The following is a 20,679-nucleotide window of genomic DNA, read 5'->3' on the forward strand; positions in this document are numbered from 1 at the left end:
AACTGGAAAAATGTGAAAACCAAACAACAATTATGGTCCAAGATAGGATATTTAATATGATCATTAAGAATGAGAAAGGACATTTGAAGAAGTAAAACAAAAGTTAATGACTCTTTGGTGAATGTTCATGTTTAATATAATGGCTAATGGACTCACCTCTGCTAACCCCAAGTCTGACACTTAAGCCAAATATTTAGCATGAAAGAAATGCTAATCGGCTGTGTTGAATTTGATCCCAGTGGAAATTTCATTTCTATTGTTTCTTAGAATAAGTGGATTTATGTTGGCTTCCATTGTTTAAGGAAATGCTTTGATTCCTTCGTACTTTCCAGCCAAAGGCACAGGGAAGACTTCCAGAATAGGAAGCAAGCTCTGTGTGTGTCTCTGTCGTAAATTTGGGCAATTATTAAGAATTTTCAAATCAGAACTGATGTGGGAAAATGGAAGAAACTTTCTGATGAAAGAAGCAAGTAAAGCCCAGAAGTTTGCTGCTGTAATCTGCTGAAATTTTAATTCTGCCACTTTCAGTGTTCCATATATAAAATACATGCATTTTTAATTAAATTTCTTGTTTATAATCGCTTATCAGAGAGAGATAAAGATAGAGAAATAGAAAGCTCCTATTGCATTTCTATACCGTGGGAATAATTTTGGTATTATTAAATACGGACATTTCCTTATATTTGTTTTGCAATCAATTTATCATCATAAATAGACATACATACATACATACAGTAGTAGGCCATATCCAGTGCTTTAGGTCTATAAGGATATCATGCTCATTGTATAAATACTTGACCAAAACAAAGGAAAACGGCACGTTCTGTGCCAGGGAATGTGCTGGCAAGATCACTGGAAGTTGGTGTCATTGCCTGTCATTAAAGTACTTGAAAGATCCGTGGTCATGAAATGTGAACGGTAAGAACCCCATTTTCAAGAGAAGGAGGAGGAAGAAGAAGAGGAGGAGAAAGCAACACTAGCAGCCACAGCAGAAGGGAAAAAACAGAGGTAGGTGTGGGGAGAGAGAAAGAAAGGAAGAGGGAAAAAAAGAAAAAGAGTTGACTCCTACTATTCCAATCCCTGGCACAGGCAGGCTGGCCCCCACAGCTTCGTGCTCTCGCCTCTGCGAGGAATACTGGCTCACCAAGCCAGCTCACGAGTTGTGTTTCTGTTCTGTCTCCAGCTCCTCTGTGTGTCAGTTGCATTTATGATTGGGACCAAGCAGTCCAACACATAGTGATTCTCTAATATGTCATGTCTGCTAGCTTTCTGTTTCTAATAGCCTGGTATCTTCATAATGGCAGAAATCCTGTGCCCCAGTGCCTGGTAGTACTGTGTGAGCAATTAGTGCTCAGTTGGTCCACAACTTTTGAAAAGTTTCACTTTACTTATGTTGTTCCCCATTTACCCAGTTCCCCTCTTCATTTTTATTTTATTTTTAAAGGGATTTCTTTACTTATTTTCGAGAGAGAGAGAGAGAGCTTATGTGTGCACGCATGCGCTTGTATAAGTGGGGTTAGGGAAGGGCAGAGAGAGAGAGAGACAGAGAGAATCTCAAGCAGATTCTCCACTGAGCACAAAGCCCCATGTGGCGGGGGGGAGGGTTGGGAGGGGCAGATCCCAGGACCCTGAGCTCATGACCTGAGCTGAAACCAAGAATCAGATGCTCAACTGACTGAGGCACCCAGGTACCCCCCCCACCCAGTTACTCTCTTTAGAGGTAACCATTACTAGCTTCTTGAATGTCTTTCCAGAGATAATCTCTGCATATTCAAGTGATTACATGTATGGTTCCCCTGCCCCCATTTTTACCCAAATGATATTCTGCATTTTGCTTTTTTTAACTTGAAAATATATCTTGATTTTTGTTGCACAGCAGAACATAAGGAGCTTCCTCATCTTTTCTTTAGAAATCTCTTTAGCATTCTATTCCAATGTATGGAGGGTCATAATTTTTTAAATCAGCTAACTCTTGATGACTTTTAAGCTGCTCTTGTTATTTTGCTATTTTGAATTTTACCATAGTTATTGCCAAATTCCCTCCCTAGAGGCATCAACTACATTCCAATTTGTAATGTATGAGAATGCACAAACAAGTCACGTCGTTAGATTTTTCATCTTTACAAATCTGACATTTGAAAAAAAGTATCTCAGTAAAATTTGAACTAGTGTTTCCTTTATTTCAAGTGGAGTAGAATATCTTTTCATATGTTAAAAAGCTATTTTTATTTCCCTTTCTGCGATCTCTCTGGTAATATCCTTTACCCATTTTTTTCTACTTATTTTGTTCTTTTTCTTATTGACTCTAGGAGATCTTTATATATGAGGGAAATGAGCCCTTTGTCAGTGTTAAGAATTGCAAGTATTTCCCAGTTTCATATTGCTTTTATATAGCTGAGTCCAGCAATTCTTTGTTTCATGGTTTGTATATATTGAGTTGTATTTTAAAAGGCTTTCTTTACTGTGAAGTTTTTTTTTCAAGACTTTCTCTGTTCCTTCTCTTCATTTACTTTTAACTCTTTGATCCACCTGGAATTTATTTTGGTATAATTTGTGAGATCCTTTAATTTAAATCTGTTACACAGTATTAGATGATTGCTCTGCATTGTCATAAAGTTATTTATCCTGTAAGTGATGTGTGTAGAAGCAACAATGTCTGTTAAAAGGAATGAAACATATCTAATAACAAAAATAAATCAGGGTGCCTAAGAAGGGCGTTAAACCCTTAAAGCACTACCTAAGAGATTATTAACTGTGTAAACATTGTTCTACATGGTATAAGATCTCTATTATATCATTAAAAGAAATCTCAGTATTGCCACTTGAAATACTCATTTTGCATAATTTGAGTCTGAATTTAATTACACCTCTTAAAAACAAACTTTTTTTTTTTTTTTTTTTTTTGCAAAAGACTCCGTGTTTAATGTATTGGGTGAAGTAATTCCTATTGATCTATTTCAGGATTTTTTTCTATGTGAAAGAAGTCATTTTGTAAGATCAGACCATACAGAAGCTTTCTGTAAATTTTACCTTCACCAGCATGAGAGCACTGAAAGAGTGCCGCAGAGGGAAGATAGAGAAGCTCAACATGCAGATTTCAGGGCCAAAGGCAGAAGGGAAACTAACTTTATCCTTTTGGCAACTTTTACTGAACCTAATTAAGGAATTTGAAGTAAAAACAGATAATTCAACTGAGCAAAACATTTTGGATTTATGTCCACTTACAAGTGAGCACGATGTTGATTGTGTTTTTGTTGAAGCATAGAGCAAGACTGAAAGTGACGTTCCCACCAAGACATTTCATCCAAAGTTCAGCTTAACTGTACAAAGTTATTTTAGAGATCATCTCTATCCAGTCTTCTCATTTTGCTGATCAAGTAATCAAGGATCGGTAAGACCCGATAATATGTCTACAGACTTAATATTACTAGCGAATATCTTTAAAAGGAAGATCAGTTGACCCTTGAATAACACAGGTTTGAAGTGCACAGGTCCACTTAGATGTGGATTTCTTACAATACAGTACTGTGAATGTATTTTTTCTTATGATTTTCTTTAACAACATCTTCTTTTCTGTAGTTTATCTTATTGTAGGAATACAGTATATAATACATCTACCAAACAAAATATATGTTAATCGACTGTTTATGTATTTCACAATGCTTCCAGTTAACAGTAGGCTATTGGTAGTTGAGTTTTTGGAGAGTTAAAAGTCATATGATGTGAATTTTCAGCTGGACAGGGGTTGGCGCCTCTGATTCCCCACTCATGTTGTTCAAGGGTCAACTGTATTTATGGACTGATAGGAGTGCATAAAAATAGAGAAAATAAGGAGAGAACATAAAAATCATTTAATCCATCATTCTTCCCAACAAAAGGTAAAAGGTGTTCCTTATAAAGAAAATATTTGAAATAAGTTTTCAAATATCAGAAAAATTTAGAGGCAGCCTTGAATGCTCAGTGAACTTATTTTGGGACAAACAGGAATGGTTTTACTAGGTGAAGAGTAAGTACATGTGGAACATATTTCCTCAGAAAGTTCTCTCTGTTAAACTACAAAGAGATTGAGTTTATAGATGATTATAATTATTAAGAAAAACTAAAGTTTTTCTGAGTACATTTTTGACCTTTTGAGTTTAACTTCATGGAAAGTGATCACGGCTTTCCAGAATACATCCATGTCAGGGACAGAATAATAGGCTGATTTAACTCAGTGTGAAGTTTTCTTAATGAAAGTCAGTTTAAATAGAAATAACATTGTGTCTCTCCCGGTCACCAAAAACTTCCTTTCAGAGTATTTATGCTTACAAATGAAAAACAAGTATTAGAAACAGTCAGAGATGAATAAGATTCCTTTGCCCTAAGTGACCATGTTATTAGAAAAACAATAAGTCAGTTGCCCAATTTGGCTATTGGAAAGCTGTCAAGTCAGGGATTATAAAAGAAATGATATTTTGAGAGTCAGAGTCCCATGGTGAAAACTAAAACCAGTAGAAATGTTTAAATGCAGAAAGGTTTATGTTACAAATTCTTATCATTCATATGGTTATATGAAGAAGGAAAACAGGAAACTTCTTGAAAAGTCATTGACTTTAGGCTTTAAATCCAAATGGCCTTTAGAGCTAACTGGGGGGTTTAAAAACAAATCAAACGAAGATTGTTGTGCCACTGATTTCATAGCTTGAGCTTTTTTTATCATTTGTTTATTAAATGGAGAGTGATGACATTTCAGAAAATTGAAGATAGATTGTGTTCAAAATATGAAAAAGGAAATACGAGAGCAGAATTTGTCTCTGAGATGTGTCCTTCATTTTATTCTCTTGTTCCTAACTTAGCTGACCAGGTCCTGTGGCATGTGCCCTTTAAAATTCACATTCTGAATTCTACCAATCCAGAGTTTTCCTCTGAAGCAAAAATACTGCATATTTATATACTTAAGACCCCTGGTTACATACTTTTGTCAAAGAAGACATTAGAGTTTCCCTCAAAATTTTGTTCTTACAATTTGGAGTCCACAGTGAATTGAATAGGGCTCTGTTTCTGAGGAGTTTAAAATTTCCCTTTACCCCGCTTTTGTTTCCATCCCTGCTATCAAAATATATCAGCCTTGTATATATTGTAGTGGTTATTGGATATTGGTTACACAGGTCCAAGAGGTAATTTGGCAACAGCACAATTTCTTTTTCTCTATATTTGGGAGCAAAATAATAAATTCTAGTCACTATTCCTTAGAGTCGATCTTTGTGAACATTGACATTAGGGTTTTCTCTGTACTGCTATTGGAGCATAAACTGAGCTAAGACCATATATTCAGAGCAGAGTGCTAAGAGGAGATACAGAGACGGGTCTGGGCACAACTGTTTATCTATATTCCTCAGAAATAAAGATGGCCTCAACTTGGCTAGCTTAATTTTGCATCCATAAAATGGTCATATTTCCCCCCCCCCCCCCAATCCATATCCAGAGTTCTTTTGTTTTGGTCTGGTTTGGTTTTCCTTCTTTTGTGTTTAATAAAACTCTCTCTGAGTTCAGGCTTAAGTATATGATTTCTCGGAAATCATGTAGATAATTGAGAAGTAGGATGAAGTAAGGACATTTTTATCTCCACTGATCCGAGGACTGACATTAGACAAGCTATCTTTTATCAGAGTTGTCTTGGCGTAATTTAAAGAGAGCAAAAGGGAAAATATAAGGCTTGACCTTAATTTGTCTTCCCATAAACTATAACAGGCTATGGAGCTTTTTCTAGGCTGAAACAAACATTCAGAATATGGCTGAATCTCGGAAGTTATATCCTGAGCATAATTAGGATGTTTCTTCCCAAGTATTCATCTTACACTTGTTTTATTTCTTTTCTGTCTCTCTTTGTAGTCTTTGAAGTGGTATTTGTAAATTTTTCCTTGCCAGGTTTGATCTCTCTTCCCATGTTGGAGAATTGGCCATGTGTGAGTTTTGGAAGCCAAAAAGGTCCTATATATGCTTTTCCTCATGGTTGGGATATAGGCCATTGGCTCAGGAACTCAGAGGCTCCTGCCTAGACTTTGAGAGGCAGATAATGTGGTAGAGCCAGGTTGCTTGGGTTTGAGTGCCAGTCCCTTACTTACCAGCTCTATAACCTTAAGCCCAGGGCTCAGTCTCTTGTGAGCCTTGGTATTTTCACCTGTGAAGTGGGACAGTTACTTTCTTTAGGGTGTTATTCTGAGGATTAAATGAGATAGAGTTAACTTGCTTAGAATGGGGTCCCACAGGTAGTGACCTCACGGTAGATGTGAGCAAGGGGCCAGCAGCGCAATGAAATAACAATTCAGAATTCATCTGGCAGGAACTGTGTCTTATACCTGGAGTCTGGTAGTGGCTTCACAGTCGAGAAATTCCTTTTATATGACCTTGGTTCTGGATTCCTTTGATTTTCTCCAGTTTCCAATCTTAGTCTTCCACCTTTGAGTCAATTTCATAAGCCACTAAATAACTGTCCAGAAAATTCTTTCTCAGCTTTAACTTTGCCCATAAGAGTTCATACCCAGATGGATATAGTCTGTGACAATCAAGTGACTGCCTGACTATTCTGTCAGACTGTTTTACTTTGGTTTCATTTATATAGGCCTTTTCTCCATAAAGAGGGAGTTAGTGTCCTAACTACAAAGACCTTCCCTTGCATTTTGTTTGTATCAGCCATAGTTGCATGGTCCTGGGCCCAGGACCAGCATGTGCCACCCTCTTTAGCACATGGGCTGGTACAGAGGAAGCCAATGGAATATATAAAGGCATGTTGAAGAAATGAGTGAACGGATGGAGGATTCAACAGATGTTATCCACTCTGAGTTCTGACGTTTTTGAGCTGTTCCATCAGCCCTTTAACAGCTGGGCTAACAGCCCTTTATAGCTGTGCTGTAAGCCCTTCTGGTTTAAGTGAAATAGAAATTCTTATATGTTATTTTTGATTTTTGATTTGGTATTCTGTAATTGTAGCCAATACATCCTAACATTAAGATCGAATGTTTTTACCCCCAGCCGCTACCTTTTTTTTGCCACTTTTTTGGAGAAGTGATTTACTAAGTGTGCTGTACAAAGTTCTGCTGGAAACAAATTTTACTTTGGAAAGATTCTGTATGGTTCATCAAAACCACTGTTTCCTTCTCTAATTCAGGAGAATCTCTTTCGTAGAACATCAGAACAGATGGGATGCGAGCAGATGAAATACAAGATGGAGGCAAATGCTGTTATTTCAAAATGGAACTTTTTATAAGGTTTTTGCATTAAGTTTGGCACAGTTTGCATTAATTTGTCATTAAAGCATTATGAAGTTATTTGGATTATACGTGTTCAGAAAATGAAAAACAAATGAAATGATTATTTTTCTGTTTAGTTCTGAACTGCCTCAATGGCCTATCTTTACAGGGATATTTTATAAAACAGCTTGAGTCAACATAGAACAAAGAATTTGAGCATGCACAACAAATCCTTGGAAAGAGTTCTGTCAGAGCTTTCATCTGACCACCAACCTGAAATGCTGATCACCAGCCAGAAAATCTCTCCACATTGTCTCTCTTCAAGAGGTGTTAAATTGCAGCACAGTCAGGATGAAAAAAAAAAAAAGTCAGATTTTAATAATATCCAGTCTTAGATGTCATCAGCAAGAAGACATTTCCTGGAAAGAACTATGTTATTACAGTATTATTATTTGTAATGATTTGCTTGATAGGATCAACAAAGAAAAAGTAAATGATCCAAATGGGACTTCTGGCAGGGAACTGAATTCTCATTAAAAGAAGTATTAGTGGGCCAAACACATTTGAGTAAACACTGAAGATGAACTTGATTTAGAAAGGAGGAGCTGTTTGTGGAGACCACAAGAATTTGTAAGGCCAAGGAATTCCAGTTTCACCCACCAAGGGAGAATAAAACCAGGCTGACCTTTGCCAAATCTCTTGGCAGCCTTAGCCAAGATTTATATTTAAGGAATACTTAAAAGTCAAAATAACATAGTTTACATGATGTCATGTGCTTTATCATTGCCATCGTTTAGATACTCAGACAATGGCATAAACCTTGGAGCTCTGGCATCTCAGAAAAATACCAGGAAGCGTTGGGGGTGGGGGTTGGGGGAGAAGACCTCAGATTCTTTGCTATGAGGTCATCAGCTTGAAAGGTAATCAATAAATCAGAGGTGACTGGCTGTGAAAATGTTGCCAGCTCAGTTTGCCAGTGAGAAAAATGCAATACAAAAATGTTAACAATGCCACTGGTGGTGTAGTTATGAAAGAGACTAGAGACGGTTCAACCAAACACATTCATTTCTACATTTTGGATAGTTGTTTTTTTAAAAATATATAAGATGGGGCTTCTAGGTGGCTCAGTCGGTTGGGGCTCTGACTCTTGATTTTTGGCTCAGGTCATGATCTCAGGGTTGTGAGACTGAGCCCCGTGTTGGGCTCTGCACTCAGTGGGGAGTCTGCTTGGGATTCACTTCTTCTCCCTTTGCCCCTCTCTGCCTTGTGTGATTGCTCTCTCTCTCTCTCTCAAATAAATTAAATAAATAAATAAATAAATAAATCTTTTTAAAAATAAAAATATATAAGATGAAAAAACAAGGAAAATTTGAGTTAAGTAAATGTCTGGAGATAGATCCCTGCCAGTTCCTGCCATAATATATGCCAATCTTAGTTTCTAAAAATCCTTGCGTAAATGTAACATTTTCAATTCCCAGATGTTCAGTGATTTCATTCAAGTAATATTTGATCCAAATCACAAATGGAAGACATTAAACAATTTAGAATTACTTGTAATAGGGTATGAGCAATATTATTATTAAATAACTATGAAAGTACTGAAATACAACTTGATTGTTAATTGTTCTAATAAGAAGTTATTTTTTAATGGATAAAAGTAAGATATATTTTTTCCTGCCCTAGTTTTAAATATAAGGATAAATCATGCTGCTGCTTATCTTCCAGGTTTCATGCTAGGAGATGGGTCAGACTTGAAGAGTACTCCCTTCATCTGCAGAAAAGCAGTAGGTTCACTCAGAGGCTTGCTCCAGTGATTAAACTTTATGCAACAATGCCTCCAAATCAGTTGAGGAGATGGATTCAAAAGTCATTCTTTATATAGGGACTATGGTATGGATTAGCAAATTAGATCCATAGGCTGGTGGGGTAGAGAGGGTGTGAGAACCAAAGAAACTTAGGACCACTTTTTCAGTGTCTTTAAAGTTTATGACTGATGGATTACAGTGGATTACCAGAAGGTGGGCTTCTCTACACTTCTGTGCAAATTTCTTTTTAGGGCAGTCCAAGACACTCAGAAAATTAGACTATTTTACAGATATAAACCTACTTCCTCTCTCTTTCCCACTCCTCCCTCCCAGTTCATATTCCCTTTATGCCCTGTACAGAATGGAGTTTGGGTGGATGCCAAATTTGAGTATCTTTCTCATCCCTTAGAGCAAAATACTCCGCACCTGGTCCCATTTTAAACAATACCTTGCACCTAGTCCAGATCCTTTGACTAATATTTGTTGAATTGGAATATAAATTACAAAGGGGATCTAGACCTTTGAGGCCTACTGACCCATTTCATTTATTAATGCTATTTGCAGAGTATTTTGGCTCTGGTACTGTTAGACGAAGACCAGATGGCCCAGGTGAGGGTAATTATGGTTGCAGTCCAAACCTGGAGCTACCAGAAACCCATAGAGCAACATGGAAATTGAAGTTTGGGAGTTCATCCCTCTTGGGTGGTTGTTTCACTTTTGAAGGGGAACAATGTACTCTTTCTACAGATGGAAAAATAGTTCTGAATTTCAGAATTCACTTGGGTAGTTTTTTAACACCTGCATTAGGAACTCAAAACTTTCCACATTCTTCTGCATTTTCTTCACCTCATATAACACATGGTCTTCCCTCAGGGGCTTTCCTCTTCTCACTATGCTAAACTCAAAGCTCATTTGTCACCTTTGTCACATACCATCTTGGGAAGGTTTCCCTTTTCGGGGTTGGGACTCCACCTGGAAGAGGACAGGTAGATGTCCTCTTAGAAACTTCTGTTACCATATTTCATTGATTCTTAGGCACACATTGTTTTCATATTAGTATCTCTGAAACAGATGTGTGTTTCAATCTGTGGTATTTTATATTCAACAAAATAACAGCATAACAGCCAACACTTTCTGGTAATAGCAATAACACTATGTCTTTGGCGGTTCCTAAAATTACTTTGGAATCTATAGTTATGGTACTCTAAAATGCCTCCCAAGGATTATCTGTGTCTTGTATACTCAGAGCCCTGTGAATCACTGTATGGCTTTTGATCCTTTTAAGGTTCTTTGACTTAGATTAGGAGAGTGTAGTGGCTGAATCAGTAAAGTACTGTTTTTTGTTTTGTTTTGTTTTTGTTTTTAAAGACACGCTACTCATTCTTTGCCTATTTTTTAAAAAAGATTTTATTTATTTACTTGACAGAGAGAGAGTATGCACAGTGGGAGCATCCCGCAGAGGGAGAAGCAGACTCCCCACCGAGCAGGGAGCCCAACGCAGGACTCAGTCATGCGACTCCAGGATCATGACCTGAGCTGAAGGCAGTGGCTTAACCAACTGAGCCATGCAGTCACCCCATTCTTTGCCTATTAGAGCCACCACACAAAATAATTATAGCTAATATTTATTTAGTGTTGACTATGCTGCAGGCGCTGTTCTAAGAACTGGAAATGTGTTAATTTACTTAATCTGCACAACAACCGAATGAGGAAGGTATTCTATTTAGCAGATGATGATGTTGAAGCTCAGAGAGTTTATTAACTAGCCTTAATATGAAGTATTGGAACAGGGACTTGAACCCAAGCAGCTCGGCTCCAAGGTCCATGCTCTTATCATTCGTTACTGCCACAGAAAGATTTATGGTGATGTAATTGACAAGCAGATAGGCTACAAGGAGTCCATCTTCAAGCCAATCCCACTGAGTGATTACTGCTGAGAATATTGTTATTATATGAGTCAATTTATGTCCTGAGATCTGAACTTCAGGACTATAAGAAAAGCTCAGCAGATTTTAGTCTCCACCTGAAAACACACCGTGGTGACTGACACCCAGAGACAGACACCTGGGCCAGGATGTGGAAGACCAGAATATAGTAGCGCCTTCATTTTAACTTCTTTTATGCTTGAGTGTTCTTGTCAACTACCACTCTTCTGTAATTGCCTTAACAATACAACTCTATTACTCAGTTTTCTTCAGGTTTGTCTGAAAGTAGGTGCTGGTTGTTGTTGCAGGTCAAATCCAACCTCAAAGGGCAAAGATTTTTTCACCACTGAAAAATTTCAAAAGAATATATTGTATTCTGTGAAGGTAATTCTAAAAGAAGCTCTCTTGAATTGTTTAAACAACAACAACCTCACTGGAAAAAATATATATTCTCTTGGACTTACCATTTAAATGTAGGCATGCTCTTCAGGCTGTTCGAGTCATGGATAATTGTTTTAAAATACGATTTGTTTTATAGTTAGAGCTTTTAGAGCACTTAAAGTAGGATTAACGTCTATATATTGCAGACATGATTAAGCTACTTTTCTATCATTTGCTTGAATTCTTCACAGAAAGTGATGTAGTATAGTTTTGGTCTTCAGCATTATGACTCTGAAGCCACCGTTGGTAAGAATATAATTTGTTTTTATATCTTAAAATTCTGTTTGCATGTAATTATTCTGGATCAAGATTGTGCTATAAAACAGATTCTCCTGAACAAAGGGAAATTCCAACTTACCCTATGAATTACAAATAGATTCTATTTGAATAACTGACCAGTATGCCAGTGTTTTCTCTTTATTTCTTGTTTCACTTTATTAATCTATCAATCTATCAGCTAAGATTTCAAAAAGCTCCATCAAAACATTAATACAGCTTTTCCTGTAGGAGCCGCCGGGTTGAGAGGAGCGTGGCCCTCTCCTCTCCCCGCGATGGCGTGTGCTCGTCCATTGATATCTGTGTACTCCGAAAAGGGGGAATCATCTGGCAAAAATGTTACTTTGCCTGCTGTGTTCAAGGCTCCCATTCGACCTGATATCGTGAACTTTGTTCACACCAACTTGCGCAAAAACAACAGACAGCCGTATGCCGTCAGTGAATTGGCAGGTCATCAACCCAGCGCTGAGTCTTGGGGTACTGGCAGAGCTGTGGCTCGATTTCCCAGAGTTCAAGGCGGAGGGACTCACCGTTCTGGCCAGGGTGCTTTTGGAAATATGTGTCGTGGGGGCCGCATGTTTGCACCAACCAAAACCTGGCACCATTGGCATCGCAGAGTAAACACAACACAGAAGCGATATGCCATCTGCTCTGCCCTGGCTGCCTCAACCTTACCAGCACTGGTCATGTCTAAAGGTCATCGTATTGAGGAAGTTCCTGAACTTCCTTTGGTGGTTGAAGATAAAGTTGAAGGCTACAAGAAGACCAAGGAGGCTGTTTTGCTTCTTAAGAAACTTAAAGCCTGGAACGATATCAAAAAGGTCTGTGCCTCTCAGCGAATGAGAGCTGGCAAGGGCAAAATGAGAAACCGCCGTCGTATCCAGCGCAGGGGACCCTGCATCATCTACAGTGAAGACAACGGTATCATCAAGGCCTTCAGAAACATCCCTGGAATTACTTTGCTTAATGTAAGCAAACTGAACATTTTGAAACTTGCTCCTGGTGGGTATTTGGACTGAAAGTGCTTTCCACAAGTTAGACGATCTGAATGGCACTTGGCGTAAGGCTGCCTCCCTCAAGAGTAACTACAACCTTCCCATGCATAAGATGCTTAATACAGACCTTAGCAGAATCTTGAAAAGTCCAGAGATCCAAAGAGCCCTCTGAGCACCACGCAAGAAGATTCATCGCAGAGTCCTGAAGAAGAATCCACCTAAGAACCTGAGAATCATGTTGAAGCTAAACCCATATGCAAAGACCATGCGCCGGAATACCATTCTTCGCCAGGCCAAGAATCACAAACTCCGAATGGGTAAGGCAGCAGCAGCCTTAGAAGCCAAATCAGATGAGAAGGGGGTTCCAGGCAAGAAGCCTGTGGTTGGGAAGAAAGGAAAGAAGGCTGTTGGTGTGAAGAAGCAGAAGAAACCTGTGGTGGGGAAAAAGGCTGCAGCTACCAAGAAACCAGCAGCTGACAAGAAGCCTGCGGAAAAGAAACCCACTGCAGAGAAGCCTACTGCCTAAAAACTTAGGTTAATTCTATAAAAGTCAAATCATTTTGGACAGCTAACTTTGAATAAAGACCTGATCAAAGCCAGTGAGGAAAAAAAACCATTAATACATTTTTGGGTGTATTTTTATTATTATTTCACAGAGCTGTTAGTCCTGCCTTCCAGGTGCATTAAGAGGTACAAAGGATTCTTTTGGGACCCACTTAGCTCCACCCTTTCCTCTGGGTCATGCGACAGGATAATGGAGTCAAGATCACATGGGAATTTGCAACGGCTGGTTGAACATTGGAGTGTGGCCCAAACTCCCTTTTTCTATTCCCCCAAAACTGTATAGATACCCCTATTTGTTAAGCAGGTCTTCTGGGATCCAAAAAAAAAAAAAAAAAAATTACGTAAAAGTCTCAAGAACATTTTTATAAACATTCGGTTGTCAAATTCATTCTTGAATTGGGCATTATTTCCAATCAAGTAAATATTGGTAAAAAATTCTTCAGTTGTCAACTGTGTGTCAAGCACTCACCACAGACTCTGCATTGGGTGTGGAGCCTGCTCAAGCTTCTCTTTCTCCCTCCTGTCCCCCACCCCGCCCGCGCAGGCACACTCTCTCTCTCAAAAACAACAAAACCCCACCACATATGCCACACATGATAATTGCATTTTATTCTGATTTCTGTGATTCAGAGCATTGGATCTTGCTGTTAATCTGAACATTTTCGATTTCATCATACCTGACTATGGGGCAGTGGTGAGCTGGTTGTTTCTTTGTAATAATTTGTAAGTTTTTAAAAGATGTAGGTCTCAGTCAACTAAAAACTGTATGGAATTTATTTGACATCATTATATAAATTAAATTTATATATCAGGCATAAATGTATTTGCAATTGTTAATATTCCTTATTAGAGTCCCCCAAAGCACTGTTTTAGACCTGAAAGGAGAATGATTTACTTACCTAGTGCAAATAACTTACTGAGAGAGAAACCTGTAAGGAAGTAAGAAAATCTGGCAAAGACATGGCTTTCAATGGAGCCCAAGGGTAGCTCTGGAGTGTGAATGGTACTCTAGGATTATCTCACCTTGCAGCAAGGGGACTATGCTTTTTCAGCTCAGCCAGTGGCTGTGCCCTGCCCTGTGGGGAGTGGGAGGAGGCACTTAACCCCTTAGGCAGTTCTTGGTGAGGACACTTCTCCAGAGAAGGGGGCAACTGTGAGCCACCAGCAGCCAGCACTCGCTGGGGGCACCTGCCTGGTAAACGGACGGGACAAGGCACCAACGCTGTCCGCTACAGGCTTCCAAGGAAGCTCTTTAGGGAGCAATCAGCAGTAATCTAAAAAAAAAAAAAATGAGAAACTTTGATTTGGCTGCCCTTTGAGATGTGGAATTATTTTTCAGTTTACTCAATCATTAATTGACTATTGCTCAGAGAAAGTGAATCTGCACAGTTATATCTATAAATCAAAAGAAAAGGGGGAACTGAATAGTCTTACCCTCAGACTTTTGAGAACTGGAAGTTTTTTGCTAATTTAGTAAATCTGAGCTCAAACCATCCCTCCACCTCCTAAACTATTTTGATTTTCGGGAAGTAAAGACTATTTGGGAATGAAAATAGCAACAACAACTGACACTCATTTTATTAAAAACTAAAAGCCATGCATTAAAAAAAGAATTATTTTCTTTATTTTATAAACGGGAGAAACAACTACATGTTCATTGGAGCATGTACAATTGGAAACATGAGAGGTATTTAGAGAATGAGACAGTCATTTCACCTCTGCCCATTGCTGAACCCAGCCTTCTGAGGTTTCCACTGTGAAAGTTTTAGTATTACTCCACTCATTTAACTGTGTGAATATAAACACAGAAAACATGTAGCATACTTCGAGCTTCCTTTTCTGTTTTATAATAAAAGGGCATCCTTTTTCTAAAAGGTAGATATATGACATACTCTGGCCCTGGTTCAGTGAGCAGGCTTTGTGCTTCGCTTTGCTTTGGAACGATAAAAAGTTGAATTCCATACTTAGGGGCCCAGAGGTAAGGGTTACAGGATATCTGGTCAAGAAGGAAATGTGGCCTTTGGACAAGGTAAGAGGACGAAAATAGCTGCATTGGGAGGTTGATGCCCTTGACCATAAGGTCAGGCTTTAGAGTTTTGAACTCTTCAAGAATATTTTGAAGTCATTTTGGCAGAGAGCTAAAGTTTTTAATTTTTATGTTTTGGACTAGATCTTTGGAAAGCTATCTGTTGTTTTTCCTTATGACTCTATGCAGAGGCAGCATACATGTTTTCCTTCTTGAAAACCAGCTGGTGTTTTACTTTAGTAGACATTACCCCAGATCACAGAATGAAGGAACTGTTTAGAACTGAAAGGGGGCCATACAGACATGTCCTGTTCTCTCCAGGCCATCTGGCACAGGGCACTTGTCCTCATCCACACAGCAGGCTGTGGTAGGTGTTGATTTTCTCAATGGCTGGTCCAAACTTCACACTCCACTGGGCCCCACTTATATTTAGTCCTATTTTGCTGATGAGGAAATCGAAACTCAGAGAGTTCTATAAATTGCCCAAGGTCAGAGTGTGGTAGAGTCCTATGAGTCTAGGTTTGTTTAGCTCCAAATGCCATATATTCCATTGTATCACACTGACTCTCACAATCCTGTGCCAGGACTTTACCAGCTAGTGGGAATTGTAGGTCTCTATCCCGCATGAAGAAACTCTAACCAGACAGAGTGACTGAGAGCAAAATAAGGTGAGGAAGTATTGAAGTGGGAATGGTGTAAAGGGGTAGGATTACAAGTCCAAGCCAACTCGGATTCTGGGGCAGTTGTGTGTTCTTAGATAAGTCACCTAACCTAATTAGCCTCAGTACCCCCACCCATTTATTAATTAAGGCTGTGATCAATAGAAAATAGAAGTTCCAGTACTAACATTTTCTGATTCTTGTCAAGAAAATTTGGAGGGAATAATCAATGAACTTGGTCTTGAAGGAGGAAGTGATGGAGTGGGGGAAGGACAGTTCAGATTATGGGAGTAACTTAAGCTTAGAGGTGAGTTCAGATAAGCTGCATTCTTGGGGGCAGTAATGGACCCCCACACGTTCACTCATAAAGCAAGGCCCAGTGCTTGGACAGGAGGTGAGAGAAATGCCAATGTAGAAAGTATCTGGACATCCATGCTTAGCCCACTCATTGTTCTGGGTCACATCTCATTTTTTGTCCTGTTACAAGCTTCCTTATTACCCACTCTGAGAAGGTGAGGTGGAAATTTAACAATTCTTAAGGTATAATGACCTATTTGGGAATACATGCTAAATGCTATGGAGAAGGCTTTTCTTACTGACAAGAGATCAAATGTGTGCTAGGGATTTGAGGAAACTCCCGCACATGAGCTGAGTTACGAAGTTTGAGCTTCTCTCTCCTATTATGTTTGTTAGGTGTTCAGTTCTATTCAAGCAACAATTAGGAGGGGCTGATTATACACCTGACATTATGGATAAAAGCAGCCCACAGCCTCATGAGTCATGGAGTAAAGGATATGCAACTCCTAGAGAAGCACTATGAACATGGGTGGGGCTATGGGAAGTGAGTGATTATAGAAGGCCAGAGGGACTGGGGAAGACCTCCTACAGGATGGGATAGTTGAACTATACCTTGAAAGAAGAGTAGAGGAGGGAGGGAATGGCAAACCAGATGAAGGGAATAGAATGAGGAAAGGCACAGAAGCAGACATGCACAAGTTGATCAGGGAATGACAAGACTCATCAGACATGGCAGGAGCATTCCATGAAGAGTTGGAGAAGAACATAGCTGAACGTGAAATAAGGTCTCATAATGGCTCTGCATGTTCTGAGAAGAAAGTTTCTGAATTTTAAAGACATGCTAATTACTATACCATCTCCTGAGACTTAGTGTGGGATTCTGGGAATGTGTCTGGGTTTGTTAGAGCAGTTACGGGTCAGAAAAAATGGAATGAAGTGGCTGATTGAAATCAAATGGCGAACTGAACTCATTTATTGAAGGGAATGGGCTGAAAATGGAAGGGTTCATAGACTTTGGAATAAAATTATATTTAAAAAAATGAGTTCAGGTTCAGTCAGAATTATTAGAAACCGATTCAGTAGTTCAGGAAATAAGTTGACTTTTATCTTGTTCTGTGTTGAAATCTTGTTAATTAGACTTAAAACTAATTAAATGGACATGCCCTACTTCAAAAAAGGCACAGTTAAATGATGCGTGTTTCTTAGAATAAAGTTGGGTTAGTACAATTGTTCTTGAACTATCAAGGTTGAAGCCTGTCCCCTTAGGAAAATAATTTCAATAAATATCTAAAAGGTGATTCATTGTTTAAGAGTTGACATTTGTGTCTTTCATCCATTTTGAGTATATTTTTGTGTGTGGTGTAAGAAAATGGTCCAGTTTCATTCTTCTGTATGTGGCTGTCCAATTTTCCCAACACCATTTGTTGAAGAGACTGTCTTTTTCCCATTGGACACTCTTTCCTGCTTTGTCGAAGATTAGTTGACCATAGAGTTGAGGGTCCATTTCTGGGCTCTCTATTCTGTTCCATTGATCTATGTGTCTGTTTTTGTGCCAGTACCATACTGTCTTGATGATGACAGCTTTGTAATAGAGCTTGAAGTCCGGAATTGTGATGCCACCAGCGTTGCTTTTTTTTTTTTTCAACATTCCTCTGGCTATTCTGGGTCTTTTCTGGTTCCATACAAATTTTAGGATTATTTGTTCCATTTCTTTGAAAAAAGTTGATGGTATTTTGATAGGGATTGCATTAAATGTGTAGATTGCTCTAGGTAGCATTGACATCTTCACAATATTTGTTCTTCCAATCCATGAGCATGGAATGTTTTTCCATTTCTTTGTGTCTTCCTCAATTTCTTTCATGAGTATTTTATAGTTTTCTGAGTACAGATTCTTTGCCTCTTTGGTTAAATTTATTCCTAGGTATCTTATGGTTTTGGGTGCAATTGTAAATGGGATCGACTCCTTAATTTCTCTTTCTTGTGTCTTGTTGTTGGTGTATAGGAATGCCACTGATTTCTGTGCATTGATTTTATATCTTGCCACTTTACTGAATTCCTGTATGAGTTCTAGCAGTTTTGGGGTGGAGTCTTTTGGGTTTTCCACATAAAGTATCATATCATCTGCAAAAAGTGAGAGTTTGACTTCTTTGCTGATTTGGATGCCTTTTATTTTCTTTTGTTGTCTGATTGCTGTGGCTAGGACTTCTAGTACTACATTGACTAGCAGTGGTGATAGTGGACATCCCTGCTGTGTTCCTGACCTTAGGGGGAAAGCTTTCAGTTTTTCCCCATTGAGAATGATATTCGCTGTGGGTTTTTCCTAGATGGCTTTTATGATATTGAGGTATGTGCCCTCTATCCCTATACTCTGAAGAGTTTTGATCAAGAAAGGATGCTATACTTTGTCAAATGCTTTTTCTGCATCTATTGAGAGGATCATATGGTTCTTGTTCTTTCTTTTATTAATGTATTGGATCATACTGATTGATGTTGAACCAACCTTGCAGCCCAGGGATAAATCCCACTTGGTCATGGTGAATAATCCTTTTAATGTACTGTTGGATCCTATTGGCTAGTATTTTGGTGAGAATTTTTGCATCCATGTTCAGGGATGTTGGTCTGTTATTCTCCTTTTTGATGGGGTCTTTGTCTGATTTAGGGATCAAGGTAATGCTGGCCTCATAAAATGAGTTTGGAAGTTTTCCTTCCATTTCTATTTTTTGAGAAATAGTTTCAGTTTCAGAAGAGTTTCAGAAGAATAGGTATAAATTCTTCTTTAAATGTTTGGTAGAATTCCCCTGGAAACCATCTGGCCCTGGGCTCTTGTTTGTTGGGAGATTGTTGATTACTTCTTCAATTTCCTTAGTGGTTATAGGTCTGTTCAGGTTTTCTGTTTCTTCCTGGTTTAGTTTTGGTAGTTTATACATCTCTGGGAATGCATCCATTTCTTCCAGATTATCTAATTTGCTCACATATAGTTGCTCATAATATGTTCTTATGTGAGAACATATGTGAGACAGGAGTTCATCAAAATCCTAGAGGAGAACACAGGCAGCAACATCTTCGACCTCAGCCACAGCAACTTCTTCCTAGAACATCGCCAAAGGCAAGGGAAGCAAGGGCAAAAATGAACTATTGGGACTTCATCAAGATAAAAACCTTTTGCACAGCAAAGGAAACAGTCAACAATACCAAAAGACAACCAACAGAATGGGAGAAGGTATTTGCAAATGATGTATCAGATAAAGTGCTAATATCCAAAATCTATAAAGAACTTATCAAACACAACACCCAAAGAACAAATAATCCAATCAAGAAATCAGCAGATGACATGAACAGACATTTTTCCAAAGAAGACATCCAAATGGCCAACAGACACATGAAAAAGTGCTCAACATCGCTCGGCATCAGGGAAATCCAAATCAAGACCTCCATGAGATACCACCTCACACCAGTCAGAATGGCTAAAATAAAAAGTCAGGAAATGACAGATGTTGGCGAGGATGTGGAGAAAGGGGAACCCTCCTACACTGTTGGTAGGAATGCAATCTGGTGCAGCCACTCTGGAAAACAGTACAGAGGTTCCTCAAAAAGTTGAAAATAGAGCTACCATATGACCCAGTGATTGCACTACTGGGTATTTACCCCAAAGATACAAATGTAGTGATCTGAAGGAGTACGTGCACCCCAATGTTTATAGCAGCAATGTCCACAATAGCCAAACTATGGAAAGAGCCAAGATGTCCATCAACAGATGAATGGATAAAGAAGATGTGGTATGTATACACACACACACACACACACACACACACACACACACACACACACACACACACGATGGAATATTATGCAGCCATCAAAAAGAAAAACGAAATCTTGCCATTTGCAACAACATGGATGGAACTAGAGGGTATTATTCTAAGCGAAATAAGTCAATCAGAGAAAAACATGTATCATATGATCTCACTGATATGAGGAATTCTTAATCTCAGGAAACAAACTGAGGGTTGTTGGAGTGGTGGGGGGTGGGAGGTATGGGGTGTGTGGGTGATAGACATTGGGGAGGGTATGTGCTATGGTGAGCGCTGTGAATTGTGTAAGACTGATGAGTCACAGACCTGTACCTCTGAAACAAATAATACATTATATGTTAAAAGAAAAAAAAAGATAGTAGGAAGGGAAAAATGAATGGGGGGAAATCAGAGAGGGAGATGAACCATGAGAGACTATGGACTCTGAGAAACAAACTGAGGGTTCTAGAGGGGTGGGGGGGTGTGTTAGCCTGGTGATGGGTATTAAAGAGGGCACGTATTGAATGGAGCATTGGGTGTTATACACAAACAATGAATCATGGAACACTACATCAAAAACTAATGATGTAATGTATGGTGATTAACATAACATAATAAAATAAAATTTTATAAAAGTTGACATTTGCATTTTTATGTTTATCTGAGGGCTC

General features: G+C 38.8%; 1 long non-coding RNA gene and 1 pseudogene across 2 annotated transcripts; both read left to right on the top strand.

Moving 5' to 3' along the window:
- The first annotated feature begins 912 nt into the window (after positions 1 to 912).
- LOC113926335 lies at positions 913 to 7,304 on the top strand. Its single transcript, XR_004820185.1, has 2 exons — positions 913 to 1,008; positions 7,148 to 7,304. It is a non-coding gene; the product is annotated as an uncharacterized LOC113926335 (long non-coding RNA).
- Positions 7,305 to 11,907: 4,603 nt separating this feature from the next.
- Positions 11,908 to 13,274, top strand: LOC118357145 (annotated as a pseudogene). Its single transcript, XR_004820184.1, has one exon. The product of XR_004820184.1 is annotated as a 60S ribosomal protein L4-like (transcript).
- Positions 13,275 to 20,679: the final 7,405 nt, after the last annotated feature.

Source organism: Zalophus californianus, chromosome 7, assembly GCF_009762305.2.
Source record: "Zalophus californianus isolate mZalCal1 chromosome 7, mZalCal1.pri.v2, whole genome shotgun sequence".
NCBI classification, from domain to species: Eukaryota; Metazoa; Chordata; class Mammalia; order Carnivora; family Otariidae; genus Zalophus; species Zalophus californianus.